We start from the raw sequence: 14,193 nt of genomic DNA, 5'->3' as shown, positions 1-14,193 counted from the left end.
CATCTGAATCTCTTCTTTGGAGAAGTGTCTGTTCAGCTCCTCTGCCCATTTTTTAATTGGGTTATTTGCTTTTTGTTTGTTGAAGTGCATGAGCTCTTTATATAATTTGGATGTCCACCCCTTATCAGATATGTCATTTATGAATATATTATCCCATACTGTAGGATGCCTTTTTGTTCTACTGATGGTGTCCTTTGCTGTACAGAAGCTTTTTAGTTTGATATAGTCCCACTTGTTCATTTTTGCTTCTGTAGTTATACCTTTTTAATATATTACCTTTTTATCATTTTCATAAAAGCATATTCAAGGAATGACAGCATGAGAGGTGAGGCAGAGACCTCCTCCTAAAACTGCATATAATATGAAAATATAATTAATACAACTAATCCTGAAAGAGCAAAAAGAAAGGTGGCTGCACCAGACTGCAAACACCTGGAGAAAAGGGCAGACCTCACCGAACAGGGTAATGTACCAAAGCTTTGACCCAGTGGGGCCCAAGCCCTTCCCACACCCCAACTCACCAGCAGGAGAAAGAGAAACAGAGTGGGGAGGGAGTTGAGGCCTGGAACTGCTGAACACAAAGCCATGGAGATCTGCTCTGGGAGCATGAACCTACATTGCCTGGTGCTCTTGTGATTGAGTGGGGTTGGAAAGCTAAGACAGGTGGAATACCTGGAGACACAGAGATTCCAGCTGCTTGTGGAAAACAGGGATTCATATCCAGCTGATCTGGATGGGCAGTCTGAGAGACTTCCTAAAAGTGAGAGGGCTGCTAAAGGGGCAAGGATTGCATAGAGCTTACTGCTCAGGATGAAAGAACAGGTAGACAAAATTGGGTGCACTCTGCCCAGCAGGTTGGGAGCTTAAACAATCTTCAGGCACTCCATCCCCCTGGCTTGCTATGTAGCTTGGAGGCCCCCCACCATGATACGCAGTCTGTTGTGTCTTCCTCCCGGCTAGCCTTATCTGGCTCAGGCTTGCAAACCGGCAACCCCTGCCCTGGCGTCAGGCCAGCCAGAGGAAGCCCTGCCTATGGCAGCTATGAACACAAAGCATAGAGGCTTACAACTCTGTGTTCAGCCCACTGGCTCTGGCCCACTGGTTCTGGCAGTGGAGACAGGCATAGCAGCCGGGAAACAGGAAACAGCTCTTTCCTCCCTCCAGGCACCAATACCGCTCCCCTGCGACACCCAACATTGCTTCGGGGGCTGAGCAGCTCCAGAGTGTAGAGCTTCTGGGCACTAGAGGGCGCCACAGACAAATTAATGAAATGTCAAAGGAACCTAGTTCAAAGCAAACTTATGAATACACCTGAGAAAGATTCAAATGAAATCGACCTCATGAATCTTCCTGAAAGAGATTTCAAAATAAAAATCATTAACATGCTCATGGAGGTACAGAAAAATATTCAAGATCTCAGAAATGAATTTAGGACAGAGATCCAATTGTTGAAGAACACAGTGGAAAGTATTAAAAGCAGATTAGATATGGTGGAGGAGTCAATAAATAGAAATTAGGGAAGAGGAATACAAAGAAGCTGAGCCACTGAGAGAAAAAAGGATCTCTAAGAATGAAAGAATACTGAGAGAACCGTGTGACCAATCCAAATGGAACAATATTCATATTATAGGGGTACAAGAAGAAGAAAGAAAAAGAGATAGAAAGTGTCTCTGAGGAAGTAATTGCTGAAAACGTCCCCAGTCTAGGGAAGTAGATAGTCTCTCAGGCCATGGAGGTGCACAGATCTCCCAACACAAGGGACTCAAGGAGGGAACAAGACCAAGACATACAATAATTAAAATGGCAAAGATCAATGATAAGGACAGACTATTAAAAGCAGCCAGAGAGAGAAATATTTTATCCAAGTTATTCAAATACTTTATTCACTTTGGTTGCTTCCTTATCTTGGCTATTGTAAATAATGTGGCAGTAAACATAGGGGTGCATATATCTTTTTGGGTCAGGGATTTTGTTTTCTTTGGGTAAATTCCCAGAAGTGGAATTACTGGGTTGTATGGTATTTCTATTTTTAGTTTTTTGAGTAAACTGTATGTAGCTTTCCACAGTGGCTGCACCAATTTACATTGCCACCAGCAGTGTAGTAGGGTGCCCATTGCTTCACATCTTTGCCAACACTTCTTGTCTTTTGGATAGTTCCATTCTAACTGGTGTGAGCTGATATCTCATTGTGGTTTTGATTTGCATTTCCTTGGTGATTATTGATGTGGAGCATCTTTTCATGTACCTGTTTGCCATCTGTATTTCTTCTTTGGAAAATGTGTGTTCAGATCCTTCACCATTTTTTAATCAGGTTATTTTTGGGAGTTTCATTGGTTCTTTCTTTTCTAGTTTCTTTGATTGTGAGTATAGACTTTATTTGAGATTGTTCTTTTTTCTTGAGGTATGCCTGAATTTCTGTACTTCCCTCTTAGAACTGCTTTTGCAGTGTCCACAATTTTGGGACTATTGTATTTTTGTTTTCATTTGTCTCCATGTATTGCTTGATTTGTTCTGATTTGTTCATTGATCCATTGATTATTTAGAAGCATGTTGTTTAGCCTGCATGTGTTTGTGGGCTTTTTTGTTTTCTTTGTGTAATTTATTTCTAGTTTCATTCCATTGTGGTCTGAGAAGTTGCTTGATACAATTTAAATCTTTTTGAATTTATTGAGCTGCTTTTTGTGGACTAGTATATTATCTATTCTGGAGAACATTCCATGTACAATTGAGAAAAATGTGTATCTTGCTTTTGGGTGGAGTGTTATGTAGATACCTGTTAAGTCCATGTGATCTAATGCATTGTCCAGCGCCTTTGTTCCCTTATTTATTTTCTGTCTGGTTGATCTACTGATGTGAGTGGTGTGTTAAAGTCTCCTAAAGTGAATGAGTTGTAGTCTATTTCCTCCTTTAATTTTGTTAGTATTTGTTTTACTTATTTAGGTGCTCCTATGTTGGGTGCATAATTATTTATAATGGTTATATCCTCTTGTTGGACTGACCCTTTTGTCATTATGTAATGTCTTTCTTTCTTTGTCCTGTTACTTTCTTTGATTTGAAATCAATTTTGTCTGATAAAAAGTCCTGCTACTCCTGCATTTTTCTCCCTAATATTTGCATGAAATATCTTTTCCCATCCCTTCACTTTTAGTCGGTGTATGTCTTTGGGTCCAAAATGAGTTTCTTGTAGGCAGCATATAGATGGGTCTTGTTTCTTTATCCATTCTGTCACTCTGTCTTTTGATTGGTGCATTCAGTCCATTTACATTTAAGTTAATTATTGATAGGTATTTACTTACTGCCATTTTATTAATTATTTTGTAGTCGTTTGTATCATCCCTCTCTGTTCCTTTCTTCCTCTCTTATACTCTTGTTATTTGATGTTTTCTTTAGTGTTGTGATTGGATTTCCCTTTAATTTTTTGTGTATTTGTTTTAGGTTTTAGGTTTGTGATTACCATAAGGTTCAAGGATAGCTTTCTAAGTATATAAAAGTCTATATTAAGTTGCTGTTTGCTCTATTTCAAACACAATCTAAAATTACTACTTTTTTTCTTCCTCCTTCACACATTGTGTTGGATGTCATAATATGCACTTTATGTGTATCCCTTGACTGATTTTTTGTATAGTTGGTTTTACTACTTTTGTTTTGTTTAAATTTTATACTTGTTTGGTAAGTAATTGGCCTACTACTTTTACTGTGGGTTTATTTTCACTGGTGTAAACTATTTAGGCTTAAGAACATTTCCATCTATAGAAGTCCCTTTATCATGTCCTGTAATGCTGGTTTAGTGGTTATAACTTGAGCCTTCGTTTATCTGGGAATCGTTTAATCTCTGCTTCATATTTGAATGATAATCTTGCTGGACAGAGGCTTCTTGGTTGAAAGAACCTTCAGTTTTAGTACACTAAATATTTCATACCACTCCCTTCTGGCCTGTAGTTTCTACTAACAAGTCTGCTGATAGCCTGATGGAGTTTCCCCTATAAGTAATCTTTTTTCTCTCTTTGGCTGCTTTCAGTACTCTCTCCTTATCCTTAATCTTTGCCATTTTAATTATTCTATGTCTTGGTGTTATCTTCCTGGGGTTCCTTTTGTTAGGGGCTCTCTGTGCCTCAATGACCCGAGGGTCTATTTTCTTCCCCACACTGGGGAAGTTTTCAACAACTATTTCCTCAAAGAAACTTTCTAACCCTTTGTCTCTCTCTTCTCCTTCTGGTACCCCTATTACACGAATATTGTTTCATTTGGCATTGTTCACACCTATCTTAGCATTCTTTCATTCCTAAAGATTCTTTTTTCTCTGTTCCTCAGCTTCAGTGTTTTCGTATTTCCTAATTTATATCTCATTGATTGCTACCTCTGCTTGCAGCAGTAATATTCATTCCATTGTATATTTCATTTCAGTTACAGTATTCTTCACCTCTGGGTGGCTCTTTTTCAGCTTTTCTCTCTCTTTGTTGATGTCCTTCCTGAGATTGTCAATACTTTTCCACAGATCAATGAGGAATTTATGACTGTTACTTTGAAATCTTTATTAAGATTAGTGATCTCCTTTTCATTTAGCCTTTTTTCTGTTGTCTTGTCTTTTAGTTTGGATTGGAACATACTCCTATGCCTCCTAATTTTTTCAGGGTTTCTTCCTTTGTATTAGATGGATCTGCAGTGCTTCCTGGTCTAGAAAGGAATGGCTTTATGAAGAAGACATCCTGTGGTGTGGTGCCCAGAAGCTCAAGACTCTTTATGGGAGTTCCTGTTCTCCCATATGGGAATTCCTGGTTCTCATTTGTTTATGGGAATTCCTGGTTCTCATTTGTGGTGGAGCCCAAGTTGCTCTTGGTGGGCCATGGGCAGGACCACCTTTCTGTCTGCCTGCAGTGGTCTGTCTCTTGTGACTCATTGCTTTTCTCTCACAGCTCTTAAGATTCTCTCTTTGTCTTTGATCTTTGGCATTTATTGTATGTCTTGGCGTGGACTTCCTTAGGTTGATCTTTGGAGCTTTCTGTGCCTCCTGGACTTGGATGTCTGTTTCCTTCTGTGGTTAGGGAGATTTCAGCTATTTAAATAAATTTTCTACCCCTCTCCTTCTAGGATTCCCATAATGCAAATATTGGGGTGTTTAATGTTGTCTCTGAGCTCCTTTAACCAATTCTCATTTCTTTTGTTATTTTTTCTTTCTTGTCTTCCGCTTGAGTGACATTCTTCTGTCTTCCAAATCACTGATTTCTTCTTTTGCATCTTCTGATCTTGATTCCCTCTAGTGTAATTTTCGTTTCATTTTTTGTATTATGTCTGATTTGTACTTTTTTATGTTTTCTGACTATTCATTCTTCTCTCAAGTCTGGTGAATATCTTTATAACCATTACTTTAAACTCTTTGTCAGACAGATTGCTTAACAGTTTAATCTAGTTATTTTTCTGAATTTTTGTCGTGTTCTTTTGTTTCAAGCATATTCCTGTGTTGTCTGTCTCTTCTTTTTTTTTTTTTTACTTTGTTTTCATGGTTTATGTGAATGGGCTACTTCTCCCAGTCTTGAAGGTGTGGCTTTGTGTAGGAACGACCCCTCTGTAGACTATGTGTGCCTGGTAGTTTTGGCTCTCTGGGTGTGTGTGGATGGTGGTTTTCCAGGGCATGGGCTGAGAGTCTTTTGTGTGCTTGCCAACCAGAGCCATGCTGGTGGTGCAGCTGGTGTCAAAGGGGTACAGTCTGTGGAGCTCCCAGGTAGGTAATGTTCTGGCAAACAGACTGGTGGTAGAGGGGCTCAGTCTGTGGGTCTCCTGAGGAGGCACCAGCCAGGGCCACACTAGTGGGGCAGCTGAGGGTGGATGTATGCAATCCAGGGCTCTCCCTGCACCCTTTGGCACTGGGATGGATCCATGTAAATGGGGCAGCCAGGGATGGAAGGAATGCAGTCACGGTGAATCCACATGAACGTTGTGCTAGTACCACCTTGTCAGAACTGCTAGATCACTGACAGGCATGTTTAGATGTGAGCAGGGAATGGGAGGCTATCTGTTGTTACTGGAGTTGGTGTGTTCACCCTGATCCTGCTCCCATTTTCACCAGTAGTGTCCAGTGGGGATACAAACGATGGCACTCACCAGAACCTCTGGTACCCAAGAGAGTTCCAGCAGTTCCCCTGCCATTCAGCAGTCAAGTTTAAACCCTCAAACTCACAGCTTGTTTTCTCTTATGCAAGTAGGCAAGTCTGTGCTCTGGTATTTCAGCAATATCTTTCATGGCTGCAGGGCTGTGCTGGGGGTGGGGCTCCCCTCTGTTACCATGTCTCTCTCTTACTGTTTTTTTATGCTGTCTTTTTACCCCTTGTTATACAGAAAGGGTAGCACTGTTGTTCCCTCAGGTCTCTGTTTTTCCTGAGGATGATTGCTCTGTGTGTGGGTATAGATCTAATGTATACATGGGAGGAAGTGGACTCAGTCTTTTTCTATACATCCATCTTGAACTGCTTGCTTTATATATTTATTTATTTATTTATTTATTTTTATGGATGTTGAATTTTATTTAATTTTTTTGGATACATATTGAGATGATTATATAGTGTTGAATTACATAAATAAGATTTCCATGGTGAACCACTCCTGTGGTAAAACCCATGTTGATCACCAAATTGTATTTGATTCATTTATATTTGGGATTTTTGCAACTATGCTCATGGACAAGATTTTTTTAAGTGAAAGTATAGTTGATATATTAGTTTCAGGTGTACAACACAGCTATTTGACAATTACATACATTACAAAATGCACATCATGATAAATGTGTTTAGCATCTGCCATCAAAGTCATTATAATATTATTGACTATATTTAAGTATACACCTTGAATATGAATTTTTTTCATAAATATATAATTCTAGAGCCACCTTCAAGATAAAGATATAAAACATTCCAGCACCCAGAAGGCTCCCTCATGCCCTTTCCCAATGAACAGCACCCTCCATAGGACACCTCTATTTTGACCATTATCATCATTGGTTGGTTTTGCCTATCCTAGAACTTCCTGTAAATGGAAACATACAAGTAAAACAATGTATACTCTTTGGAGTCCAGCTTCTTTGCTCATCATTACATCTGAAAGGTTCAACCATGCTATTTAGTGTAGTGGTAGTTTCTCCTTTTTTATTTCTAAATATACACACCCAAATGTATTTAATGAACTTTAAATTTTAGGACAGTTTTAGACTAGAGAAAAACTGGAAATATAGTACACATACCCAGTTTCCCCTGTTATTAACATCTTAGATTAGTATGGTACATTTGTTATAATTAATTAATTATCAATACATTAACTGAAGTCTACACTTTATTTAGATTTCCCCAGTTTTTGCCTAATGTCCCTTTCCATTCTGGACACCACATTACATTTAATCGCCATACTTCCTCAGGCTCCTCTCAGCTGTAACAGTTTCTGATTTTCCTTGTTTTTCATGATCTTGATAGTTTCGAGGAGTACTGGTCAGCTATTTTGTAGAATGTTCCTTGGGGTCTATTTGATGTTTTCCTCATGATTAGACTGGGGTTATGGGTTTTGGGGAGGAACACTATAGAGGTAAAATTTTGTTGGTTTCTCCACTGTGAAGTACTCCTCCCTCCCCCTTTTTAATACTGTCCTCTTTGGAAGGAAGTCACTATGCCTAGCTGGGGACTTCTGCCCCTCCTTCTTGAGAGAGGATTTAACTACATGAATTATTTATTTTTATTTTATTTTATTTATTTTTTTTTTGTAGGTAATTATTTTTTTATTGAAGGGTAGTTGACACACGGTATTACATTACATTAGTTTCAGGTGTACAACATAGTGATTCAACATTTATATACATGACAATTCTAGGTACCAGCTATCACCATACCAACCTGTTACAATATCTTGACTATATTCATTACATCCCGGTTACTTATTATTTTACCATTGGAAGTGTATACTTTTTTTTTTTTTTGTGAGGGCATCTCTCATATTTATTGATCAAATGGTTGTTAACAACAATAAAATTCTCTATAGGGGAGTCAGTGCTCAATGCACAATCATTAATCCATCCCAAGCCTAATTTTCGTCAGTCTCCAATCTTCTGAGGCATAACAAACAAGTTCTTACATGGAGAACAAATTCTTACATAGTGAATAAGTTCTTACATGGTGAACAGTACAAGGGCAGCCATCACAGAAACCTTCAGTTTTGCTCATGCATTATGAACTATAAACAGTCAGTTCAAATATGAATACTCATTTGATTTTTATACTTGATTTATATGTGGATACCACATTTCTCTCTTTATTATTATTATTTTTAATAAAATGCTGAAGTGGTAGGTAGATATAAGATAAAGGTAGAAAACATAGTTTAGTGTTGTAAGAGAGCAAATGTAGATGATCAAGTGTGTGCCTGTAGACTATGTGTTAATCCAAGCTAGACACGGGCAATAAAACATCCACATATGCAGAAGATTTCTCTCAGAATGGGGGGGTGAGGTTCAAAGCCTCACCTCTGCTGATCCTCATTTTCTCACCTGATGGCCCCCCTGCGACTGTGCCTGTCTTAGGTTGTTCCTCCCTTGAGGAATCTTACCCGTCTCTGGCTAACCAGTCATCTTCCGGGGCCATACAGGGAAATGTAAAGTTGGTAAGTGAGAGAGAAGCCTTATTGTTTGAAATGGTTAGCTTTTTATTTCTGTGCATATTTATGCCCTGTAGCTTCTATGCCCAGCATTTGTCTTGAGGTATCTTTACCACTTGGAAGAATTATGATACTCGGTAAATTTGATATGAGGCACGAATTCTATTTAAGGGTTGTAATTAGGAAGGAAGAAGAAAAGCTATAGAAGTAGCAGGCGGCAGAAAACATGGGAAGATTGATTATTTCTTTGACATATCTTCTTGTAGAGTAACTTCAGCATGTATAGGTTTTAAGCTACTACTTAAATTGCGCACACACATTAATATAATAGGAGTATAGTTACATAACCAAAACATACCTGTAATTACCAGCCATCTCCAGTGAAACCAAGAAAACCAGTTAGGCACCTTAGGCATTTGTGAAAACTTATCTATGATATGGTGGATATTGTCCAACTGAACTTGAACAGTCTGAGAGAAATCAGACAAATTAAAACAACCCATTCCTGGGGAATGTTCACATCCCTTATGTTCTTTTAACAGTAAATAGTCTGTAGTTGTAAGATTTTGGAGCGCTACAATTTGCACTTCTCCTAATTCTTGATTGAGTTCCAACAGTATAGATCCAGTCAAATTTGTTGTTTTACTGTATGCACAGGCCAGCTTAGATACCTCCTTCCTCATTCCCATGGCAAGTCCAGGAACTGGTGGGATGAGTGCATCTACAGCTGTAGCAGTGCGTGGATCTTTGTTGGGGTTTTTTGATGATCATCTTCTGGCATGAGTCTTCCAGAGAGTGGTGATGTTGGAAGTTCTTTTTCATATCGTATCTTAGTTCATTTTCGGGGTAGCCCAATTAGGCTTTGATCCTCTTTATAAACACAAACAGACCCTTTGCCTACACTTTTATATGCCCTTTATACTCTTGTATAGAACTCATTGGAGGTTACCACACAGGAACTGCCCCTTTTTTTTTTTTTTTGGTATCACTAATCTACACTTACATGGCGAATATTATGTTTACTAGGCTCTCCCCTATACCTGGTCCCCCCTATAAACCCCTTTATAGTCACTGTCCATCAGCATAGCAAAATGTTGTAGAATCCCTACTTGCCTTCTCTGTGTTGTACAGCCCTCCCTTTTATCCTTCCCCCCCCCATGCATGCTAATCTTAATACCCCCCTACTTCTCCCCCCCTCTTATCCCTCCCTACTCACCCATCCTCCCCAGTCCCTTTCCCTTTGGTACCTGTTAGTCCATTCTTGAGTTCTGTGATTCTGCTGCTGTTTTGTTCCTTCAGTTTTTCCTTTGTTCTTATATTCCACAGATAAGTGAAATCATTTGGTATTTCTCTTTCTCTGCTTGGCTTGTTTCACTGAGCATAATACCCTCCAGCTCCATCCATGTTGCTGCAAATGGTTGGATTTGCCCTTTTATTATGGCTGAGTAGTATTCCATTGTGTATATGTACCACATCTTCTTTATCCATTCATCTATCGATGGACATTTAGGTTGCTTCCAATTCTTGGCTATTGTAAATAGTGCTGCGATAAACATAGGGGTGCACTGATGTTTCTCATACTTAATTGCTGCATTCTTAGGGTAAATTCCTAGGAGTGGAATTCCTGGGTCAAATGGTAGGTCTTTTTTGAGCATTTTGATGTACCTCCATACTGCTTTCCACAATGGTTGAACTAACTTACATTCCCACCAGCAGTGTAGGAGGGTTCCCCTTTCTCCACAGCCTCGCCAACATTTGTTGTTCTCTGTCTTTTGGATGGCAGCCATCCTTACTGGTGTGAGGTGATACCTCATTGTAGTTTTAATTTGCATTTCTCTGATAATTAGCGATGTGGAGCATCTTTTGATGTGTCTGTTGGCCATCTGTATTTCTTTTTTGGAGAACTGTGTGTTCAGTTCCTCTGCCCATTTTTTAATTGGGTTATTTGTTTTTTGTTTCTTTTTTTTTTTTTTTTAAATAATTATTTTTTATTGAAGGGTAGTTGATGCACAGTATTACATTACATTAGTTTCAAGTGTACAACACAGTGGTAGAACATTTATATACATAATTCTAGGTTCCAGCTATCACCCTACCAAGCTGTTAAAATATCTTTTTTTTTTTTTTTTTTTTTTTATTGAAGGGTAGTTGACAACAGCATTGCATTACATTAGTTTCAGGTGTACAACACAGTGATTCAACATTTATATACATGATAATTCTAGGTACCAGGTATCACCATACCAAGTTGTTACAATATTTTGACTATATTCCTTATGCTATACATTACATCCCGGTTACTTATTTATTTTACCATTGGAAGTCTGTCCTATTTTTTTTTTTTTTGTGAGGGCATCTCTCATATTTATTGATCAAATGGTTGTTAACGACAATAAAATTCTGTATAGGGTAGTCAATGCTCAATGCACAATCATTAATCCACCCCAAGCCTAATTTTCGTCAGTCTCCAATCTTCTGAGGCATAACAAACAATTTCTTACATGGAGAACAAATTCTTAAATAATGAATAAGTTACATAGTGAACAGTACAAGGGCAGTCATCACAGAAACTTTCGGTTTTGCTCATGCATTATGAACTATAAACAGTTCAAATATGAATACTCATTTGGTTTTTATACTTGATTTATATGTGGATACCACAATTCTCTCTTTATTATGATTTTTAATAAAATGCTGAAGTGGTAGGGAGATACAAGATAAAGGTAGAAAACAGTTCAGTGTTGTAAGAGAGCAAATGTAGATGATCAGGTGTGTGCCTGTAGACTATGTGTTAATCCAAGCTAGACCAGGGCAATAAAACATCCACGTATGCAGAAGATTTCTCTCAGAACAGGGGGGGGTGAGGTTCTAAGCCTCACCTCTGTTGATCCCCAATTTCTCACCTGATGGCCCCCCTGCGACTGTGCCTGTCTTAGGTTGTTCCTCCCTTGAGGAATCTTACCCGTCTCTGGCTAACCAGTCATCTTCCGGGGCCATACAGGGAAATGTGAAGTTGGTAAGTGAGAGGGAAGCCTTATTGTTTGAAAAGGTTAGCTTTTTACTTCTTTGCATATTTATGCCCTGTGGCTTCTATGCCCAGCATTTGTCTTGAGGTATCTTTACCACTTGGAAGAATTATGATACTCGGTAAATTTGATATGAGGCACGAATTCTATTTAAGGGTTGTAATTAGGAAGGAAGAAGAAAAGCTATAGAAGTAGCAGGCGGCAGAAAACATGGGAAGATTGATTATTTCTTTGACATATCTTCTTGTAGAGTAACTTCAGCATATATAGGTTTTAAGCTACTACTTAAATTGCGCACACACATTAACATAATAGGAGTATAGTTACATAACCAAAGCATATCTGTAATTACCAGCCATCTCCAGTGAAACCAAGAAAACCAGTTAGGCACCTTAGGCATTTGTGAAAACTTATCTATGATATGGTGGATATTGTCCAACTGAACTTGAACAGTCTGAGAGAAATCAGACAAATTAAAACAACCCATTCCTGGGGACTGTTCACATCCCATATGTTCTTTTAACAGTAAATAGTCGGTAGTTGTAAGACTTTGGAGCGCTACAATTTGCACTTCTCCAAATTCTTGGTTGAGTTCCAACAGTATAGATCCAGTCAAATTTGTTGTTTTACTGTATGCACAGGCCACTTAGATATCTCCTTCCTCATTCCCATGGCAAGTCCAGGAACTGGTGGGATGAGTGCATCTACAGCTGTAGCAGTGCGTGGATCTTTGTTGGGGTTTTTTGATGATCATCTTCTGGCATGAGTCTTCCAGAGAGTGGTGATGTTGGAAGTTCTTTTTCATATCGTATCTTAGTTCATTTTCGGGGTAGCCAAATTAGGCTTTGATCCTCTTTATAAACACAAACAGACCCTTTGCCTACACTTTTATATGCCCTTTATACCCTTGGGTAGAACTCGTTGGAGGTTACGACACAGGAACTGCCCTTTTTTTTTTTTTTTGCTTTGTTTTTGGTATCACTAATCTACACTTACATGATGAATATTATGTTTACTAGGCTCTCCCCTATGCCAGGTCTCCCCTATAAACCCCCTTACAGTCACTCTCCATCAGCATAGCAAAATGTTGTAGAATCACTACTTGCCTTCTCTGTGTTGTACAGCCCTCCCTTTTCTCCTACCCCCCCATGCATGTTAATCTTAATAGCCCCCTACTTCTCCCCCCCTTATCCCTCCCTACCCACCCATCCTCCCCAGTCCCTTTCCCTTAGGTACCTGTTAGTCCATTCTTGAGTTCTGTGATTCTGCTGCTGTTTTGTTCCTTCAGTTTTTCCTTTGTTCTTATATTCCACAGATAAGTGAAATCATTTGGTATTTCTCTTTCTCCGCTTGGCTTGTTTCACTGAGCATAATACCCTCCAGCTCCATCCATGTTGCTGCAAATGATTGGATTTGCCCTTTTCTTATGGCTGAGTAGTATTCCATTGTGTATATGTACCACATCTTCTTTATCCATTCATCTATCGATGGACATTTAGGTTGCTTCCAATTCTTGGCTATTGTAAATAGTGCTGCAATAAACATAGGGGTGCATCTGTCTTTCTCAAACTTGATTGCTGCGTTCTTAGGGTAAATTCCTAGGAGTGGAATTCCTGGGTCAAATGGTAAGTCTGTTTTGAGCATTTTGATGTACCTCCATACTGCTTTCCACAATGGTTGAACTAACTTACATTCCCACCAGCAGTGTAGGAGGGTTCCCCTTTCTCCACAGCCTCGCCAGCATTTGTTGTTGTTTGTCTTTTGGATGGCAGCCATCCTTACTGGTGTGAGGTGATACCTCATTGTAGTTTTAATTTGCATTTCTCTGATAATTAGCGATGTGGAACATCTTTTCATGTGTCTGTTGGCCATCTGTATTTCTTTTTTGGAGAACTGTGTGTTCAGTTCCTCTGCCCATTTTTTAATTGGGTTATTTGTTTTTTGTTTGTTGAGGCGTGTGAGCTCCTTATATATTCTGGACGTCAAGCCTTTATCGGATCTGTCGTTTTCAAATATATTCTCCCATACTGTAGGGATCCTTCTTGTTCTATTGCTGGTGTATTTTGCTGTACAGAAGCTTTTCAGCTTAATATAGTCCCACTTACTCATTTTTGCTGTTTTTTTCCTTGCCTGGGGAGATATGTTCAAGAAGAGGTCACTCATGTTTATGTCTAAGAGGTTTTCGCCTATGTTTTCTTCCAAGAGTTTAATGGTTTCATGGCTTACATTCAGGTCTTTGATCCATTTTGAGTTTACTTTTGTATATGGGGTTAGACAATGGTCCAGTTTCATTCTCCTACATGTAGCTGTCCAGTTTTGCCAGCACCACCTGTTGAAGAGACTGTCATTTCGCCATTGTATGTTCATGGCTCCTTTATCAAATATTAATTGACCAAATATGTCTGGGTTAATGTCTGGATTCTCTAGTCTGTTCCATTGGTCTGTGGCTCTGCTCTTGTGCCAGTACCAAATTGTCTTGATTACTATGGCTTTATAGTAGAGCTTGAAGTTGGGGAGTGAGATCCCCCCTACTTTATTC

The 14,193-nt window shown here is 39.0% G+C and overlaps 1 protein-coding gene across 4 annotated transcripts in view; it reads left to right on the top strand.

The window, feature by feature from the left end:
- TMEM168 (transmembrane protein 168) overlaps positions 1 to 14,193 on the top strand; it is a 59,562-nt gene that overhangs the window by 10,017 nt on the left and 35,352 nt on the right. The gene's annotated exons all lie outside the window — the stretch shown is intronic.

The sequence above is a fragment of the Manis pentadactyla genome, chromosome 7, assembly GCF_030020395.1.
Source record: "Manis pentadactyla isolate mManPen7 chromosome 7, mManPen7.hap1, whole genome shotgun sequence".
Classification (NCBI taxonomy): Eukaryota; Metazoa; Chordata; class Mammalia; order Pholidota; family Manidae; genus Manis; species Manis pentadactyla.
The sequence above is the reverse complement of the archived record's forward strand: the minus strand, read 5'-3'. Positions and strand labels throughout refer to the sequence as shown.